This window comes from Tachyglossus aculeatus, chromosome 4 (assembly GCF_015852505.1).
Source record: "Tachyglossus aculeatus isolate mTacAcu1 chromosome 4, mTacAcu1.pri, whole genome shotgun sequence".
Lineage (NCBI taxonomy): Eukaryota > Metazoa > Chordata > Mammalia > Monotremata > Tachyglossidae > Tachyglossus > Tachyglossus aculeatus.
Genome location: NC_052069.1, coordinates 90,762,771 through 90,782,536, shown reverse-complemented (window position 1 = coordinate 90,782,536; position 19,766 = coordinate 90,762,771). Strand labels below are relative to the sequence as shown.

The 19,766-nt window shown below is 43.2% G+C and overlaps 1 pseudogene; it reads right to left on the bottom strand.

Moving 5' to 3' along the window:
- Positions 1–1,305: 1,305 nt before the first annotated feature.
- LOC119927103 lies at positions 1,306–18,618 on the bottom strand (annotated as a pseudogene).
- Between the last annotated feature and the right edge of the window lie 1,148 nt (positions 18,619–19,766).

Genomic DNA, 19,766 nt, shown 5'->3' with positions numbered 1-19,766 from the left:
TGATTCATATAATTTCATATAATTGTATGCTTATATACCCCAGTTTTTAAAGCAGTGCATGACACATAGTAAGTACTTAACAACTAGCATAATTATTATTATTCTCATTAAGTTCTTAATATAGTGCTCTGGACACAGTTAGTGCTCAAAATAACTGTTTTCGTTACCCATAATGTCCTAGAAACATGCAAAGAAAACTTTGCTCCATGAAGTTCCATGAAGAATGCCCTGGAATATTGCCCCCTGTAACGCTCAGTTACCTCATCTGTAAAATGGGATTGAGACTGGAGGGCCCAGGTGGGACAGGGATTGTGTCCAACCTGATTTGACTATATCCACCCCAGCACTTAGTACAGTGCCTGGTACCTAGTAAGGATTTAACAAATAGCCCAATTATTATAACCGCAATTATTACCTGGCAAGGACAGCATGGGTTAGAGAAAATGAAATTCAACTCACGTGCTGGGATATTTTTGCCATGAGATTGTGTACTATGAGCGCGCTCTAATTGGACAAGAGTCAACCTGATGGCTTTCTTTCTTATCTGGCCTCTATTTTGCCTAGAAGCTGTAGGCTTCCCTACCCAGGGAGTCAGCGGAGAAAGAGGACAAGTACAGAAAAGCCAAAGATGCTTCCTGTGAACTGAGCTAAATTCCAAGGCAGCCAAGACAGGTTCAGAGCTTGATCTAGTCCTACAAGGCACTAGATACTCAACTCTCATCTTCATGACCTCATGCTTGCCGTGTTAATACTGTTGTTTAGCGCAGGTTTTTCCCCCAGATCCATTTAAGCGAAAAAGTGGAAATTTCTACATGAAAATCATCTTCAGAAAGTACTGGCATGTGATACCTAGTAGACAGATTCTATCAAGCTGATATATTAGGTGATGACAGTGCCTTAATCAGTAAAACAGTGGAAAAAATACAAATTTTGGGGGGGATATTGAGCAACCTCAAATTAGGCATGACCATAGGAGTAGCAGTTGTTTTCCACTGCATTTAAAGCAATCACTATGTTATACAGAATCTGAATTTCAGAGTTTTATATACACTAAGGAAGAGAGGCAGCATGGTCTAATGTATAAATAATGGGCCTGGGATTCAGAAGGGCTTGGGTTCTAATCTCAGTTCCTAAACTTGTCTGCTGTTTGACCTTGGGCACGTCACTCCACTTCTCTGTGCCTCAGTTACGTCATCTGCAAAATGGGGATTCAGACGGGACTGGGTTAGACGTGGACTGTGTCCAACCTGACTAGCTCGTATCTACCTCAGCACTTAGAACAGTGCCAGGCACATAATAAGCGCTTTACAAATACCTTAAAAAAATTTTGAATTCACAAAGAAGCACAATGACTACTGGTAGGTGATACTTAGACCTTGAATTCCCAATTATCACATTTTAAAAATTTTACTCAGTCCATGTATCTCATTTCAACCAGAAAGAAATAAAAATAATTCCCTTCTGATATTTTCCTCTGGAATCTCTCTTCCTCTGCTTTTAGCTCTCCCTTTTACTCCCATTTCCGCTCTAGCTCTTAATTTTTAAACTAGAAGCTCTCTGTGGGCAGGAAACGTGTCAACCAACTCTGTTATATTGCACTCTCCCAAGCTCAGTCAGTCAATCAATCCATCAATGGTATTTATTGAGCACTTACTTGGAGAAGCAGCGTGGCTCAGTGGAAAAGAGCCCGGGCTTTGGAGTCAGAGGTCATGGGTTCGAATCCCGCTCCACCAACTGTCAGCTATGTGACTTTGGGCAAGTCACTTAACTTCTCTGTGCCTCAGTTACCTCATCTGTAAAATGGGGAGTAAGATTGTGAACCCACTGTGGGACAACCTGATCACCTTGTAACTTCCCCAGCACTTAGAACAGTGCTTTGCACATAGTAAGTGCTTAATAAATGCCATTATTATTATTATTATTACTGTGTGCAGAACACTACACTAAATGCTTGAGAGAGTATGACACAGCAGAACTGGTTAATGCATTCCCTTCCATTCACTGACCTTACAGTCTAGAGGGGGAGATGGTCATTAATGTAAATAAATAATATATACTATATAATTCATAAATATGAGACTGAGGGTGGGGTACCTCAGTTGCCAGTGTGTACAAATTCAAGTGCGTAGTTTAGTTGAAGCAGAGGAAGTTGGGGAAAAGAGGTCTTAACTGGGGAAGACCTCCTGGAGAAGATGTGACCTCACTAGGGCTCTGAAGCCGGAGAGAGTGGTGGTCTGGCATACATAGAGAGAGGAAGGAGTTCCAGGCCAGAAGGAGGATGTGGGAAAGGGGTCGGGTGTGAGATCAATCAATCAATCAATCAATCAATCATATTTATTGAGCGCTTACTGTGTGCAGAGCACTGTACTAAGCACTTGGGAAGTACAAGTTGGCAACATATAGAGACAGTCCCTACACAACAGTGGGCTCGCAGTCTAAAAGGGGGAGACAGAGGACAAAACCAAACATACTAACAAAGTAAAATAAATAGAATGGATATGTACAAGTAAAGTAAATAAATAAATAGAATAATAAATATGTACAAACACATATACATATATACAGGTGCTGTGGGGAAGGGAAGGACGTAAGATGGGGGGGATGGAGAGGGGGACGAGGGGGAGAGTCTTAATTAAGATTAAGCGAGAGATGAGATCAGGGACCGTCTCTATATGTTGCCAACTTGTACTTCCCAAGCGCTGACTGCAGTGCTCTGCACACAGTAAGCGCTCAATAAATACGATTGAATGAATGAATCAGGGCTCAGTGAGCAAGCTGGGGCTAAAGGAGTGATTGATTGATTTCATTACACGATTTGGATAAAACAGGATGGAAGAATTAGGGAACATTCTTCCCACAGCAGGAGTTCTGTTCTGGATATATCATGATTTACAAGTTGGCTCAAGTAGGTTCGACGAAGGTAGAAATGGTTTCCCTCATGTCTGGCATTAGTTGAGGCACGGTGTTTCTAAATTTTCCAGCCTCTACCTCAGCCTTACTCTTCCATACTATGTAGTATCAATCAATCACTTAATCAGCCAATGGACTATATTGAGTGCTTATTTATATTTTTGGTGTTTCTTCATCTTTATAATATTTAATACAGTGAAATAACAAGTGAAAGGTATGTAAAATGAATTTGTATAAAATAGAGCAACCATGGTGTTATCTTTTGGAGAAGCAGCGTGGCTCAATGGAAAGAGCCTGGGCTTTGGAGTCAGAGGTTATGGGTTCAAATTCCGGCTCCACCAATTGTCAGCTGTGTGACTTTGGGCAAGTCACCTAACTTCTCTGGGCCTCAGTTATCTCATCTGTAAAATGGGGATTAAGACTGTGAGCCCCCTATGGGATAATCTGATCACCTTGTAACCTCCCCAGTGCTTAGAACAGTGCTTTGCACATAGTAAGCGCTTAATAAATGCCATCATATTATTATTATTACCTCCTAACTGATTCATTTTCACTGAATCAAAATTTGCCATAGCACCATTTCCCTATAACACAGTATTCTTCAAGAACACAATTTCCATCTTGTAGCAATCCCTGTGTTTCTTACTGGTGGCTTTCCTTTTCAGATTCTTCATGTCTTAATCTTCTCTCTCCCCACTCCCCCATCACACACACACCAGGAGCAATATTTTTAAATTGATTAAACCCACCAAATTGAAACTATTATTGCGTATTTAAGTAGTACTTAGATCAGAGGTGCCTCTAATTTAGCCAGCGTCTCGGTTTATAGGTAAGTCTGGGATAGCTGTTTTCAAATAACAGTAGGGTACCGTTTCAATTCAAGTCAGCCACCTAGAGTAGCGCCTTAGCCTTTCATGAATTAGAATCCATGATTGGAACTAAAGTAATCTCAATTTCTTCCCATTTTCCCCCATCATCATCAGTAATTTAACAATCCACCGTTGAGAAACCCTTCTATGGACGTATGCATATTTTAGTTGATAATACAAACCTAGCCAAAATTAACCGTTCATATCTACTCAATTTGAATATAGGTATCTTAAAAATTGGCAGCTCCGTACAACCGGTATCAATCAATCAATCAATCAATCGTATTTATTGAGCGCTTACTATGTGCAGAGCACTGTACCAAGCGCTTGGGAAGCACAAATTGGCATCACATAGAGACAGTCCCTACCCAACAGTGGGCTCACAGTCTAAAAGGGGGAGACAGAGAACAGAACCAAACATACCAACAAAATAAAATAAGTAGGATAGAAGTGTACAAGTAAAATAAATAAATAAATTAATAAATAGAGTAACAAATATGTACAACCATATATACATATATACAGGTGCTGTGGGGAAGGGAAGGAGGTAAGACGGGGGGATGGAGAGGGGGACGAGGGGGAGAGGAAGGAAGGGGCTCAGTCTGGGAAGGCCTCCTGGAGGAGGTGACCTCTCAGCAGGGCCTTGAAGGGAGGAAGAGAGCTAGCGCGGCGGACGGGCAGAGGGAGGGCATTCCAGGCCCGGGGGATGATGTGGGCCGGGGGTCGATGGCGGGACAGGCGAGAGCGAGGTACAGTGAGGAGATTAGTGGTGGAGGAGCGGAGGGTGCGGGCTGGGCAGTAGAAGGAGAGAAGGGAGGTGAGGTAGGAGGGGGCGAGGTGATGGACAGCCTTGAAGCCCAGGGTGAGGAGTTTCTGCTTGATGCGCAGATTGATCGGTAGCCATTGGAGGTTTTTGAGGAGGGGAGTAATATGTCCAGAGCATTTCTGGACAAAGATAATCCGGGCAGCAGCATGAAGTATGGATTGAAGTGGAGAGAGACACGAGGATGGGAGATCAGAGAGAAGGCTAGTGCAGTAGTCCAGACGGGATAGGATGAGAGCTTGAATTAGCAGGGTAGCGGTTTGGATGGAGAGGAAAGGGCGGATCTTGGCAATGTTGCGGAGCTGAGACCGGCAGGTTTTGGTGACGGCTTGGATGTGAGGGGTGAATGAGAGAGCGGAGTCGAGGATGACACCAAGGTTGCGGGCTTGTGAGACGGGAAGGATGGTAGTGCCGTCAACAGAGATGGGAAAGTCAGGGAGAGGACAAGGTTTGGGAGGGAAGACAAGGAGCTCAGTCTTCGACATGTTGAGCTTTAGGTGGCGGGCGGACATCCAGATGGAGATGTCCTGAAGGCAGGAGGAGATGCGAGCCTGGAGGGAGGGGGAGAGAGCAGGGGCAGAGATGGAGATCTGGGTGTCATCAGCGTAGAGATGATAGTTGAAGCCGTGGGAGCGAATGAGGTCACCAAGGGAGTGAGTGTAGATTGAGAACAGAAGGGGACCAAGCACCGAACCTTGGGGAACCCCCACAGTAAGAGGATGGGAGGGGGAGGAGGAGCCTGGGATAATGGATTCTAGAGACTGGACTAATGTATACATGTAAGAAAATTTGAAAGAGGCTAACAGACATGAGAAAGTGGAGGGTGCAACTGTAGACATTCCACAGTCATTCAAAGGGACTGCGTTCCTTTAAGATGTCAGTCGGGGATATTTATTGTATCTGAACTCCTGCAAACATCGGTAAATCTTCCAGGATCTGGGCAAATAACTAGCTTGTCATTCGTGATCTGAGCAAGTAGGGCACCCAAATCTAGCAGAGAAGCAGTGTGACTCAGTGGATAGAGCGCAGGCTTGGGAGTCAGAAGGTCATGGGTTCGAATTCCAGACCCATGTTCTATCCACTAGGCACATTGCTTCTCTGTGTCTGTCTGTGTACCTGTCTCTTTCAATCAATCAATCAATCAATCGTATTTATTGAGCGCTTACTGTGTGCAGAGCACTGTACTAAGCGCTTGGGAAGTACAAGTTGGCAACATATAGAGACAGTCCCTACCCAACAGTGGGCTCACAGTCCTGGCTTTGCACTCCCCTGTATTTTCTTAGAGTTGTGCTTCCCAAATCCCTCTCCCCCAGCTCCCAAGACTCTTCCAAAGTCCCATCTCAATTAATTAACTCATTAATTAACTATGGTATTTGTTAGGTTCTTACTATGTGCCAGGGCCTGTTCTAAGCGCCGGAGTGGTTACAAGCAAATCGGGATGGACACAGTTCCTGTCCCGAGTTGGGCTCACAGCCTTGATCCCCATTTTACAGGTGAGGTAACTCAGACCCAGAGAAGTGAAGTGACTTGCTCAAGGTCACACAGCAGATAAGTGGCAGAGCCGGGATTAGAACCCATGACTACCAGGGCCGTGCACTATCCACTATGCCGTGCTGCCCATCTTCCTCCCCATATTGAGCTCCAGAAACTATGATCATTCCATCTTAAATAAATGCCACGACTGGAGATTCAACTTTTTCCCCGAAATCATCCTAAGAAATCTCAATTTACATCATGATCTTAACCCACCATCTTTCCAAGGCATCCGATTTCAGAACAACACTGCCTCCCCCTTTATCTGAAACTAATATTTCCTCCGTAGTATTAGAAAACTCTGATTTAAGCGGTCAATAAAGTTCTACATGGAATCCAGCTTCAAAAAAGCCCATTTGATACTTTGTTTTCCTAAATATTTATTTCAAATACTACATTTTCGCAGTGGTTTAATACTAATGTCATACTTACAATAAATCACTATGTGTACTTCGTGTGATCTTTCCAGAAATGCAATAAAACAGATTGTTTTTAATGGCTGTTCCAGCCATGAAAAATATCTGCGTTAGGTGGAAACAACAAATTGATGCTTTTTCAATTCCTTTTAATGGCATGAGGATCTTTGCAACCTGCTGTGAAAAATATTCTCTTAATGATAGGCCTGTGGCACAACTGAAGGAGTCATCAAGAAATAAACGCTCTGCTGTCTGGCTGGCAGCTTGGTGTCCCTTAATTGAAGTATTATAAGATTCTGCGCAGAGCGAAGCCTCCAGGGTTTTGTAGCTAAATGGCATGGACACCTCTGATGAGACATGCAGATGAAGATGTGTCAATACAATCTTCCCCAATTTGCTGTAATAGCAGGGACTGATTAATTTTATAACCACGGGTGCTTCTATTAGCTAACCTAAGGAATGATTTAGACTTTATTAAGCGACTTATTTCTATCTTTTTGAGAGACTTCGGCGACGTGGTTTATCTCTGTGCGTTAGACTCTTGCACATTTTCTAATAATGATTCTAAGTTTATTATTAAAGAAGGGGATCGGGAGCCTGGCTTGGTTTAGATGAGGCTTCGCAGAAAAAGGTCTTTGTGTCTCAGGGCTGCTTGGATGTAGATCAGTTAGCTTGGAATTTTTTCAGAAAGAAAGTAATTTCTCATTTGGTGTGATTGAGGTGGCAGTTACTGTACGCATTGGTAGTGAAAACAAAAGAGAAATGGAGACCACTAAATTCAATGTGTAGAGCTCTATAGTTTTATCTTTTTCTAGTTTATAGAACGGTTTTAATATTTTATCAATATTGCCCTTGGATAGCTAACATAATTTAGTTACGCATAATCAAGGAATGCTTTAGTTTTTAGAGCTTCGTTCAATAAAAAAATTAATTGTTGTACGTGGGTGGGTGATGGATTTTGAAATTTAGCCGCACGGGTTTTATGCATGAGTCAGACTTCATTTTATATGCCGAGTACAAAGGCTGCTCATTCTCAGTGCCGTAAAGATTTAGTAACCAGAATTTATTTAAACCTAAAATTTGAGCCCAGGGGTAGGCTCTTTTTCCTCTAAGAGGGATGAAGCTGCAATTACAACTACTTGAATTTCCAGTAGCTTCCAGTAAATTCATTTCATTCCAAGTGTAAGATTCCCAGGGATATGATTCTCAGCTTTTAACGTGAATATAAATGTTTCTGTTGCACAGATCTAGCTAAATCCCTCCCCACACCCTCCCTAACCCATCCAAGTGGGACTGTGAGCCCACTGTTGGGTAGGGACAGTCCCTATATGTTGCCAATTTGTACTTCCCAAGCACTTAGTACAGTGCTCTGTACACAGGAAGCGCTCAATAAATACGATTGATGATGATGATGATGACCTTGTACCTTCCCCAGCACTTAGAACAGTGCTTGACACCTAGTCAGCACTTAATCAATACCATAATTACTAATATTATTATTATCCCATAGCAGCACGGTGTAGTGGATAGAGCACAGGCTTGAGAGCCTGAAGGTCCTGTGTTCTAATCCTGCCCCCTCCACTTTTCAGCTGTGTGACTTTGGGCAAATCACTTCACTTCTCTGGGCCTCAGTTGTCTCCTCTATAAAGTGAGGATTGAGACTGTGAGTCCCACATGGGACAGGGACTTTGTCCAACCTGATTTGCTCGTATCCACCACAGACCTTAGTACAGTGCCTGGCACATAGTAAGCGCTCAACAAATATCACAGTTGTTAATATTATTATTATTATTATTTCTTCTTCCGAATGGGGAGAGGAAAATGGAAGTTTAACCCTCCAACATTATTTACTGAATACCTACTATATTAGAGCATTGGTACAAGGCCCATGAAGGATGTGTAAAAGAAATAAACAATAGGATCCCTGTCCTTGACGTATTTAAAGTCTTCTGGGGAAGAGAAATAGACATACATTTACAGGTATTCCATACTTAAGAAAGAGAGGATAGAAAGTAATAATAAACACAAATAAATCAATCAAAACAAGTAAACAAATGGAAAGCAGCAGGTCCTATTTTAAAAAGTCAGAGGATCAGGGTTCTACTCCTGGCTCTACACTTATCTACTGTGTGATCTTGAGTGTCACAGCTCTGTGCCTCAGTATCCTCAACTGTGCAATGGAGCTACCAGTTCTCCACCCCACTTGGAAAGTGAGCCCCACTGTAGGTCAGGGACTGTGTCCAACCTGATTAACTAATATTTATCCCAGTGCTGAGAACAGTGCTTGACATACAGTAAATGCTTAACAAATGCCATCGAAAAATGGATAGATAAACACAGGAGTGCCAAGGTTCATGAAATGGCAAGGTAGAGAGATGAATCAAGGCACTCCAGGGTAATTCATTCAGTCATTCATTCGGTCATTATTTACTGAGCACTTACTGTGTGCCAGGCACTGTACTAAGAGCTTGGGAGAGTACATTACAATAAAGTAACAGACATATTCCCTGCCCACAATGAGCAGTTGCAGTAGCCTTTCTAGTCCAGATTTTATTGGCAAGAGACCTTGAGCACCAGCAGTTGGTGAAGCTGTCCCAATAATAATAATAATAATAATAATAATAATAATAATAATAATAATAATAAGCATTTGTTAAGTGCTTACTATGTGCAAAGCACTGTTCTAAGCACTGGGGGGTATACAAGCTGATCAGGTTGTCCCATGGGAGGGCTCACAGTCTTAATCCCTATTTTACAGATGAGGTAACTGAGGCTCAGAGAAGTTAAGTGACTTGCCCAAGGTCTGGCAGAACTGGGATTAGAACCCATGACCTCTGAGTCCCAAGCTCATGCTCTTTCCACTGAGCCACGCAAGGTGGAAAATCTCTGCAAGTCTGCTACTAGTCAATGCTTCTAGACTGTGAGCCTGCTGTTGGGTAGGGACCGTCTCTATATGTTGCCAACTTGTACTTCCCAAGCGCTTAGTACAGTGCTCTGCACACAGGAAGTACTCAATAAATACAATTGAATGGATGAATGAATGCTACAATTGGCTCCTACCTCCTCCACTGTTGGACACTCCCCTTCCTGGTTGCCACCATCAATATTCACAGGATCAATTGATTAATCAGTCGCTGAAATTTATTAAGCACTTAACTGTGTGTGGAGGACTGTACTACCTGCCAGGAGAGTACAATACAACAGAGCTGGCGGGTTCCCTGTCCTTAATGAGCTTACAGTCTGGAGGGAGAGACAGATATTAATCTAAATGAATACATAAATTATGGATATATGCATAGGGTCTGTAGCGCTAAGGAGGGGTGAATATTAAATGCTAAAAGCATGATGGGCGCTTCCCCAACTAAGGCCTCATTTCCTCTTCTCCCACTCCCTTTTACATTGCCCTTGAATCAATCAATCAATCAATCATATTTATTGAGTGCTTACTGTGTGCAGAGCACTGTACTAAGCACTTGGGAAGTACAAGCTGGCAACATATAGAAACAGTCCGTACCCAACAGTGGGCTCACAGTCTAGAAGGGGGAGACAGAGAACAAAACCAGACATACTAACAAAAGAAAATAAATAGAATAGATAGGTACAAGTAAAATAAATAAATAAATAGAGTAATAAATATGTACAAACATATATACATATATACAGGTGCTGTGGGGAAAGGAAGGAGGTGAGATGCGGGGGATTTGTCAGGACCCTGTATTCACCCCATCATGAGCCCCGTAGCACAGTATATAATATTTATTTAAATTAATGTCCATCTGCCCCTTTAGATTGTCAGGTCCTTGTGGGCAGGGAATGTGTCTACCAATTCTGGTATATTGCAATCTCCCAAGCGTTTAGTACCATGTAAGCATTTAGTAGCGTTTTTCTACACACAGGAAGCACTCAATCATTATGGCTAATTGATTGATTACGGATCTAAGGGCATAGGCATGCAGAAGGGAGAGGGAATAGGGGAAAAGAGGGCTTAATTGGGGAAGACCTCCTGGAGTAGATGTGAATTTAGGAAGGTCTTGAAGGTGGATAGCATAGTGATCTGTTGAATATGAAGAGGGAGGGAGTTCCCTCCCTATTCACATTCATATTCATATTCATAGGGAAGCAGCATGGCCTAGTGGATAGAGCATGTGCCTGAGAATCAGAAGGACCGGATTCTAATCCTGCTCTGACACTTGTCAACTGTGTGACCTTGGGCAAGTCACTTCACTTGTCTGTACCTCCGTTTCCTCATTTGTAAAATGGGGATTAACACTTTGAGCTCTGTGTGGGATAAGGACTGTGTCCAACCAGATTAACTTGGATCTACCCCTGTGTAGATACATTTTCCTGGGGTTCCAGTGAAGTGCGTGAAGACTTGTAGGTGAGGTGAAATGAACAATCAATCAATCAATCGTATTTATTGAGCACTTACTGTGTGCAGAGCACTGTACTAAGTGCTTGGGAAGTACAATTTGGCAATATATAGAGACAGTCCCTACCCAACAGTGGGCTCACAGTCTAAAAGGGTGAGACAGAGAACAAAACCAAACATACGAACAAAATCGTATTTATTGAGCTCTTACTGTGTGCAGAGCACTGGACTAAGTATGTACAAACATCTATACATATATACTAAGCGCTTGGGAAGTACAACAAATCACCATCTTCCAAACTGCGCCACAGTAAGAAACTGAATCCCGGTACGTAAGTGGAAGTATCTGAGAGAGTTGGGTGTGTATGTGGGCTGAGTGTGAGGAGTTAGGTGCATGAGGGGCAGGGATAATAATAATTATTATAATCATGGCATTTGTTAAGCACTTACTATGTTCCAGGCGCTGTACTAAGTGCTTGGGTGGATACAAGAGAGTCCAGTTGGATCCAGTCCCTGTCCCACATGGGGCTCACACTCTCAATCACCATTTTACAGATGAGGTACCAAGGCCCAGAGAAGTGAAGTGACTCGTCCAAAGTCACACAGCAGACAAGTGGAGGAGCCGGGATTAGAACCCATGACCTTCTGACTCTCAGGCCCGGGCTCTATCCACTGTGCCATGCTGCTTCCCGGGGATGTAAGGAAGCGGTGTTGGGGTGCTTCACTTGAAGCCAGGAGAACAATAGATTCAGAGAGCAGGGTTTACCAAATCTCCTGTAGACTATAAGTTCATTTTGGGCAGGGAATGTGTCTGTTATTTCTGTTATATTGTACTCTCCCAAGTGCCTAGTACAGTGTTCTGCACATAGTAAGTGATCAATAAATTTGATCGATTGATTGATTCTAACTCTTCTCCCACACACTTAATACAGTGCTCTGAATACTGTAGATATGAAATGAAAACTGTCAGTGATGATGATGATGGTGATGAAACAATAATAATAATAATAATAATGGTATTTGTTAAGAACTTACTAGGTGCCAGGCACTGTTCTAAGCGCTGGGGTAGATACAAGGAAATCAGGTTGGACGTAGTCCCTGTCCTACATGGGGCTCACAGTCTTAATCCCCATTATAGCAGCTGAGGTAACTGAGGCCCAGAGAAGTGAAGTGACTTGTCCAAGGTCACACAGAAGACAAGTGGTGGAGCTGGGATTAGAACCCATGACCTTCTGACTCTCAAGCCCACGCTCTATCCACTACGCCATGCTGCTTTCCTGATGAAAATGATAATAATAGTAGTAATGACGGTATTTGTTAAGCGCTAACTCTGTGCCAAGGACTGTTCTAAGCGCCGGGGTAGATACAGGGTAATCAGATTGTCCCACGTGGGGCTCACAGTTTTAATCTCCATTTACAGATGGGGTAGATGAGGCACAGAGAAGTTAAGTGACTTGCCCAAAGTCACACAGCTAGTAAGTGGCGGAGCCGGAATTAGAACCCGCATGACCTCTGACTCCCAGGACTGTGGTCTTTCCACTAAGCCACACTGATGATGGCGATGATGAACAGAGAACATAGTGTAAAGGTGAATACTGAATCAGGTGATGTTAGGGGTGAAGTCCTTTCCCGTGGAAGGCTCCGGGATCCATGTTTTCTCTTCTCCCCCTGAAGAAATGGTAGCAGTAATAATAGCAGTAGCAGTATTAGTATCTATCGATCAATCCATCAATTGAATTTATTAATAATGATGGCATTGATTAAGCGCTTACTATGTGCAATGCACTGTTCTAAGCGCTGGGGAGGTTACAAGGTGATCGGGTTGTCCCCCACGGGGCTCACAGCCTTCATTCCCATTTTACAGATGAGGTAACTGAGGCACAGAGAAGTGAAGTGGCTTGCCCAAAGGCACACAGCTCGCAATTGGCAGAGCCAGGATTTGAACCCAGGATCTCTGACTCCAAAGCCCGGGCTCTTTCCACTGAGCCACGCTGCTTTGAATGCTTACTGTGTGCCAAGCACTGTACTAAGCACTTTGAGGGTACAATTCATCAGAGTTGTTAGGCACATTCCCTGCCCACAGGGAGCTTACAGTCTAGACGGGGAGTTTACAGTGTCATCATCATCATCAATCGTATTTATTGAGCGCTTACTATGTGCAGAGCACTGTACTAAGCGCTTGGGAAGTACAAATTGGCAACATATAGAGACAGTCCCTACCCAACATTGGGCTCACAGTCTAAAAGGGGGAGACAGAGAACAAAACCAAACATACTAACAAAATAAAATAAATAGAATAGATATGTACAAGTAAAATAAATAAATAAATAAATAGAGTAATAAATATGTACAAACATATATACATATATGTATATGTCCTTGAGTTTAGGGAATGTGTCTACCAACTCTGTTGTATTGTAGTTTCCAAGTGCTTACTACAGTGCTCTGCACTCAGAAGGACTCAATAAATACCACTGATTGAGTGATTGAAAGCAATAGTATTTATTGAGGGCTTACTGATTGTAAGCTAGAGGAATTAAACACAGAATTAAATCCTCTCTGGCATTCACAATCTATGAATATAAGTAGGGGAGAGGATTGTCCCTGCAAAGTGGAGAGAACTGGGAGGCTTCTAAGAGGTTTCTTAACTTTGGGAGAAGGAATAAGAGGTCTCCCATCTAGGAAAGCAACATACCGAGAATTTCATGGTTTCTTCTTCTCGCCCCTAGCTGTTCTCCAGGGTTTCAGAATCAAGAAGAATAAAGATTTTTCCCACTGCCCAAAATTAGAAAAGGGAGTTCCCCCAGCCACTAGTGGCTTTCAGCCACGTCAGGAATAAATATTGATGAAATCCCACAACCGACATTACGGTCTTGTTATTGCGGTTAGGGGCCAAACTATGACCTATGTGTTGCCCTCGCCAGAAAAGCACAGCTTCATTTTAGTAATAATGAATTAAAGCAAGTGCTTGTAATGTGTGGGTTGTTTTTTTTTTTTTACATGACTTGTGGACTGATCACATCCTGATTTTCTTCAATTGTCAGAAAAATTTAAAATAAAGTTTAGATTAGAAATGTCCCAGTTGCATGTCTGGATGAAAAAGTATAATGACATATTTATGCAAAAATGACTGAGATTTCTTATAGGATTTTAAGGCCTGACATCCCCACCCCCTTAAAAAACTGTTGAGTATGTTACGTGGTATAATAAAAATACCTTGTCTAGCAGAGTCTGAAAGTCTTTTCAGCTGCAGGGGTACTTCTTGGAAATAAAGTTTTTGTTTACACAGGTGCAGCCATATTGAACAAAATTTTTTTATACGCAGTGCTAACAGCTGCCTGACTGTTGTCTTTGGCGGAGTACTTTCCAAGTGAAACAGTTTTTTTATCAAACACATCTCTCCATGAGACCTACGTAAACAATACGGAAAAATTCCTGCACCAGGAAAAGATTTATCATAATGCATCTTTTAGATAAAATGTTATGCAGAGGTTGCTTGATTTGGAGTCTCTTTAGAAATCTGTCCATCAAGAAATACTTTACCCGTAAATGTTCTCAGTAAGTTGCATTAAGGATCCTGTGTGGTAACCAACCTAGATTTTATCTAGCTGGAGTCATTTGAAGGATGCCAGTGTTGGAAGAGGTGTTCAGTAAATTGAGTACTATATTTTCCTCAGCCGGAAGAAGAGTGTGTGATTCTAATTTTAGCCTTGTTGAATAGGCTAGTTGCAGACCACAGTGTTTTTTTATTTGCTATAAAATATGGTGTTAATATTTTTCATTCATCTCTTGCATTAAATTCGTGCTAATTCCAAATTTCAATGACAGAAGGAATGGTAGCCGCCTGAGGCACTTGAATCATTTATAATACCATTCTTTAATAATGGGTTTGGAATCCATTTCTTATTGTGAACTTTCAAACACAAGGTCATCTTGATCTATATTTTCTCAAAGTTTGGCATCAAATGAAGAAAGAAAGCATTTACCACACTGCACTGTGAAAGATGGTTCTCTGCCTCATCATTGAGGATTGGGTGGTCTATGTATTTGAAAAAGAAAAGAGGGTCTTGGAAACTACCATCAGATTATGCTTGTGATCAACAGACTAGGGACTCTTTGAAACAGTCATCCAGGCTGTACACTGATAACTATTCCCTGGAGGAAAACATTCAGGATGATGTGCAGTTGATGACCTCCAAAGTTTGACCCACATCTCCCCACAGTGGGGAAGGAGGCAGAGATGTTCAGACAGCCAGAATCAATCAGTCAATCAATTCATTCAATCATATTTATTGAGCGCTTGCTTTGTGCCGAGCACTGTACTAAGTGCTTGGGAAGTACAAGTCGACAACATATAGAGACGGTCCCTACCCAGCAGTGGGCTCAAAGTCTAGAAGGGGGAGACAGTCAAAAAAACAAAACAGAACATGTAGACAGGTGTGGAAACCGTCTGAAAAAATAGAATTATAGCTATATGCGCATCATTAACAAAATAAATAGAATAGTAAATATGTACAAGTAAAATAAATAGAGTAATAAATCTGTACAAATATATACAAGTGCTGTGGGGAGGGGAAGGAGGTAGGGCCGGGGGGACGGGGAGGAGGAGAGGAAGGAGGGGGCTCAGTCTGGGAAGGCCTCCTGGAGGTGGTGAGCTCTCAGTAGGGCTTTGAAGGGAGGAAGAGAGCTAGCTTGGCGGATGTGTGGAGGGAGGGCATTCCAGGCCAGGGGAAGGACGTGGGCCGGGGGTCGACTGCTTACTGTATCTTCAAGACTGCAAACTTGTTGAAGTCAAGAAACGAGTCTGCCAACTTTGTTGTAGCATACTCTCCCAAGAAATTAGAACAAGCACTTAGTGCAGTGCTCTGAATTCATTCAATAACATTTATTGAATGCTTACTGTGTGCAGAGCACTGTACTAAGTGCTTAATACACTGAGTGCTTAGTAAATACTACTGATTAATTGATTGATTAATTGAAGGGCACTGACTGTAAGCTCATTACGGGCAGGGAATGTTTCTGTTAATTGTTGTACGGTACTCTCCCAAGCTCTTAGTACAGTGCCCTGCACACAGTAAGCGCTCAATAAATACAATCAAATGAACTAAACATTTGGGAAAGGGCAATATTATAGAGGTGGTAGGAACCATCCCTGCCTTCAAGGAGCTTACATTCTACAATCAGAAGTTGGGGGAAATCTGTTTGGGCTATTACATTAAGTGGTGAAGTTTTCTCACTGAAGACCCACCTTGGACATCTTAAGCAGTGGACAGATTCCATAGGAATCTTGAAAATAACTATATAATAAGGGTAGCGGGTAATAGTAATAATGGTGATGCTATTTGTTAAGTGCTTACTACGTGCAAAGCACTGTTCTAAGTGCTGGGGAGATACAAGGTGATCAGGTTTTCCCACGGGGAGCTCACAGTCAATCCCCATTTTACAGATGAGGGAACTGAGGCCCAAAGAATAATAATAATAATAATGATAGCATTTATTAAGTGCTTACTATGTGCAAAGCACTGTTCTAAGCGCTGGGGGGAATACAAGGTGATCAGGTTGTCCCACGTGGGGCTCACAGTCGTCATCCCCATTTTACAGATGAGGGAACTGAGGCTCTGAGAAGTTAAGTGACTTGCCCAAGGTCACACAGCAGACATGTGGTGGAGCTAGGATTTGAACCCATGACCTCTGACTCCAAAGCCGGGCTCTTTCCACTGAGCCACACTGCTTCTCTGATACTGAGGCAGCTACCATGGCAAACACCTGCTGGTCTCTGGTGTTTTAAGATAGCATTGGCACTACACTCTTTTCTCATAACCCTCAGAGAAGCAGCATGGCCTACTGGATAGAGCACAAGCCTGGGGATAAGAAGATCATAGGTTCTAATCCCGGCTCCGCCACTTGTCTGCTCTGTGACCTTGGCCAAGACACTTCACTTCTCTGTACCTCAGTTATCTCATCTGTAAAAGGGGGACTAAGACTGTGAGTCTGACATAGGAGAGGGACTGTCCAACCTGATTTACCTGTATCCACCCAGTGCTAAGTACAATGTGTGGCACAAGTAAGTGCTTAATAAATACCATAATAATAATAACGATTATTAAATATGTTTTATATATGAAATCACTGTGGGTGCTTCCCAAAGCACTGCACTTCTGCCTCCCTACTCACTTATTGTTCTCTCTGCCAGCCTAGGACCAAGACTGGATGGGACAAGAGAGGATAAATAACTCTACGCAAACCACTATCGATCAATCAATCGTATTTATTGAGTGCTTTACTGTATGCAGAGCACTGTACTAAGCACTTGGAAGAGTACAACATTGAGTCTGTGAGCGCTACATCGGGCAGGGACTGTGTCCAACTCAGTTTGCTGGTGTCCACCCCAGCGCAGAGTACTGTACCTGGAACATAGTAAGCACCTAACAAATACCATCATTATTATTAATAGAGTTGGTAGACACATTCCCTGCCCACAAGGAGCTTACAGTCTAGAGGGGGTAACACACATATCAATATAAATAAATAAATTCATTCATTCATTCAATCGTATTTATTGAGCGCTTACTGTGTGCAGAGCACTGTACTAAGCGCTTGGGAAGACCAAGTTGGCAACATCTAGAGCCGGTCCCTACCCAACAGTGGGCTCACAGCTCAGGATCATCTTGAAAATCCTGGGGCTCAGCTAACTCGTCATATTCTGCTGCTGCTGCATCCTTGCCAGCTAAGACGAGCTCCTTGGGAGGAACCACCACCTTAGCGGTGCTGTTAATGTCATCAGGATCTCCCTCCTCACACTCCATCAGTGTCACATGAGTCAGGTTCTCTACGGGGTTGGTCAGAGTCAAGACAATCTGGCTCTCCTTCATTTAACGAAGGTTAGGAATTGACATGATTCTCACTTCAGGAATGTAAATGACGGCGACCAGCTTTATTTTGAATTTGATAGATGTTGGATTGAACTCTGGTTTACTCAAATTATGCTCACATTTCCGACAGCGCAGGGATCGTTTGATTAGAAGATGCTTGTGGCGAGGATACAGCTGGGAACCGCAGACCGGTTGGAAATCGGGCTGCAGGAGATGCTGACGCAGGGTGGTCACCTCTGTTAAATTTACTGGTCTCGTGTAATAGTCCTCAGGTAGAGGTACCACTTCTTCCACGGCCTGGGCCGGCTCAATCTTGATTTCTTTCTGGTCCTCCCCTTCTTTGAGGGAAAGTCCAGCAAGCGTACTGATAGGAGCTCCAGCCCGGGGCCGCTGAAGTCTGGTTCCGAGTCCATATTTATCCGAAAAAGCCAGTGGCACGTAGTTTCGACGCCGTGCCAATTTCTTGCGGTCTCGCTCAATTTTCTCTTTCTGAGCCAACTGCTGGTAATACTCGACCAGTTTGTTCATCCTTTGGTTGTGGGGATTTTCAGGCTCCTGCCAACCTCCACTGGCGACAGATTTGTCCGCCATGCCCACGTCGCGGGACGTCCAGCGACAGAACCCGCAGGCTAGATAGTAGGCTTTCTTCAAGGTTGTCTTAGCCGGGTCATCTGGAAGTTGCGTGGGGATACTGGTGGCCCGGGTGGAGAGGGTGTGCATGCAATTTGCGCATCTGTTCTTCTTCAGTTTGGCTTCAGCTGCTGGCATATTTTCCAAGCAACTGGGACAATAATGGGAATCCACCTCGTGGGAGACGCATTCCAAATTATGGACTTCTAAACAATTGCTGTGGGGCTGAGTGTGGAGTGAATAAGGGGCACAAATCCAGTGCAAGAGTGATGCAGAAGGGAGTGGGAGAGGAGGAAATAAGGGCTTAGTCGGGAAAGCAGCATGGCCTAGTGGATAGAAGTCAGAAGAGCCTGAGTCCTAATCCCGGAACAGCAACTTGCCTGCTGTGTGACCCTGGGCAAGTCACTTCACTTCTCTGTGCCTCGGTTACTTCATCTGTAGAATGAGGATTAAGACTGAGCCCCATGTGGACACGGACTATGGCCAACCTAAGTAACTTGTACCTACCTCAGTGCTTAGTACAATGCCTGGCACATAGTAAGCACTTAACAAATACCATAAAAAAAAAGAAAGGCATCTTGGAGAAGAAGTGATTTTTTAGACTGTGAGCCCACTGGTGGGTAGGGACTGTCTCTATATGTTGCCAACCTGTACGTCCCAAGCGCTTAGTACAGTGCTCTGCACACAGTAAGTGCTCAATAAATACGATTGATGATGATGATGGGTCTTTGAAGATGGGGGGAGGGATCACTTAGCACTGTAATCAAATCCTTGGTGTAGGTTCTCATCCCAAAGGTCATCGGTCATTCTCGCCAGTGCCTCCATCACTTGAAAAAGAAATGTTTCAGAGTTTACGGTACAATAAGCTGACAATAAGCCTGAAGAAGCACAAGTACCAAGTTTATGACAATAATGGCATTTATTAAGCATTTACTACGTGCAACACACTGTTCTAAGAGCTGGGGAGGTTACAAGTTGATCAGGTTGTCCCACTTGGGGCTCACAGTCTTAATCCCCATTTTACAGATGAGGTCACTGAGGCACAGAGAAGTTAGGTGACTTGCCCAAAGTCACACAGCTGACAGTTGGCAGAGCCGGGATTTGCACCCATGACCTCTGACTCCAAAGCCCTTGCTCTTTCCATTGAGCCATGCTGCTTCTCTGTTTAGGTACCCATCTGTGCCCGGGAACCTCAACACAAAATCAATGGGCTTCATTTACAACACAAAACTGAAGGGTGTCATTAAGTCTCTATAACTTGATGACACCCTATAAAAAGACATATGCATAAGCCAAGAAGTGGAAAAACAAATGAAGGCAGTCAATATGTCCTCTCAGAAGTAG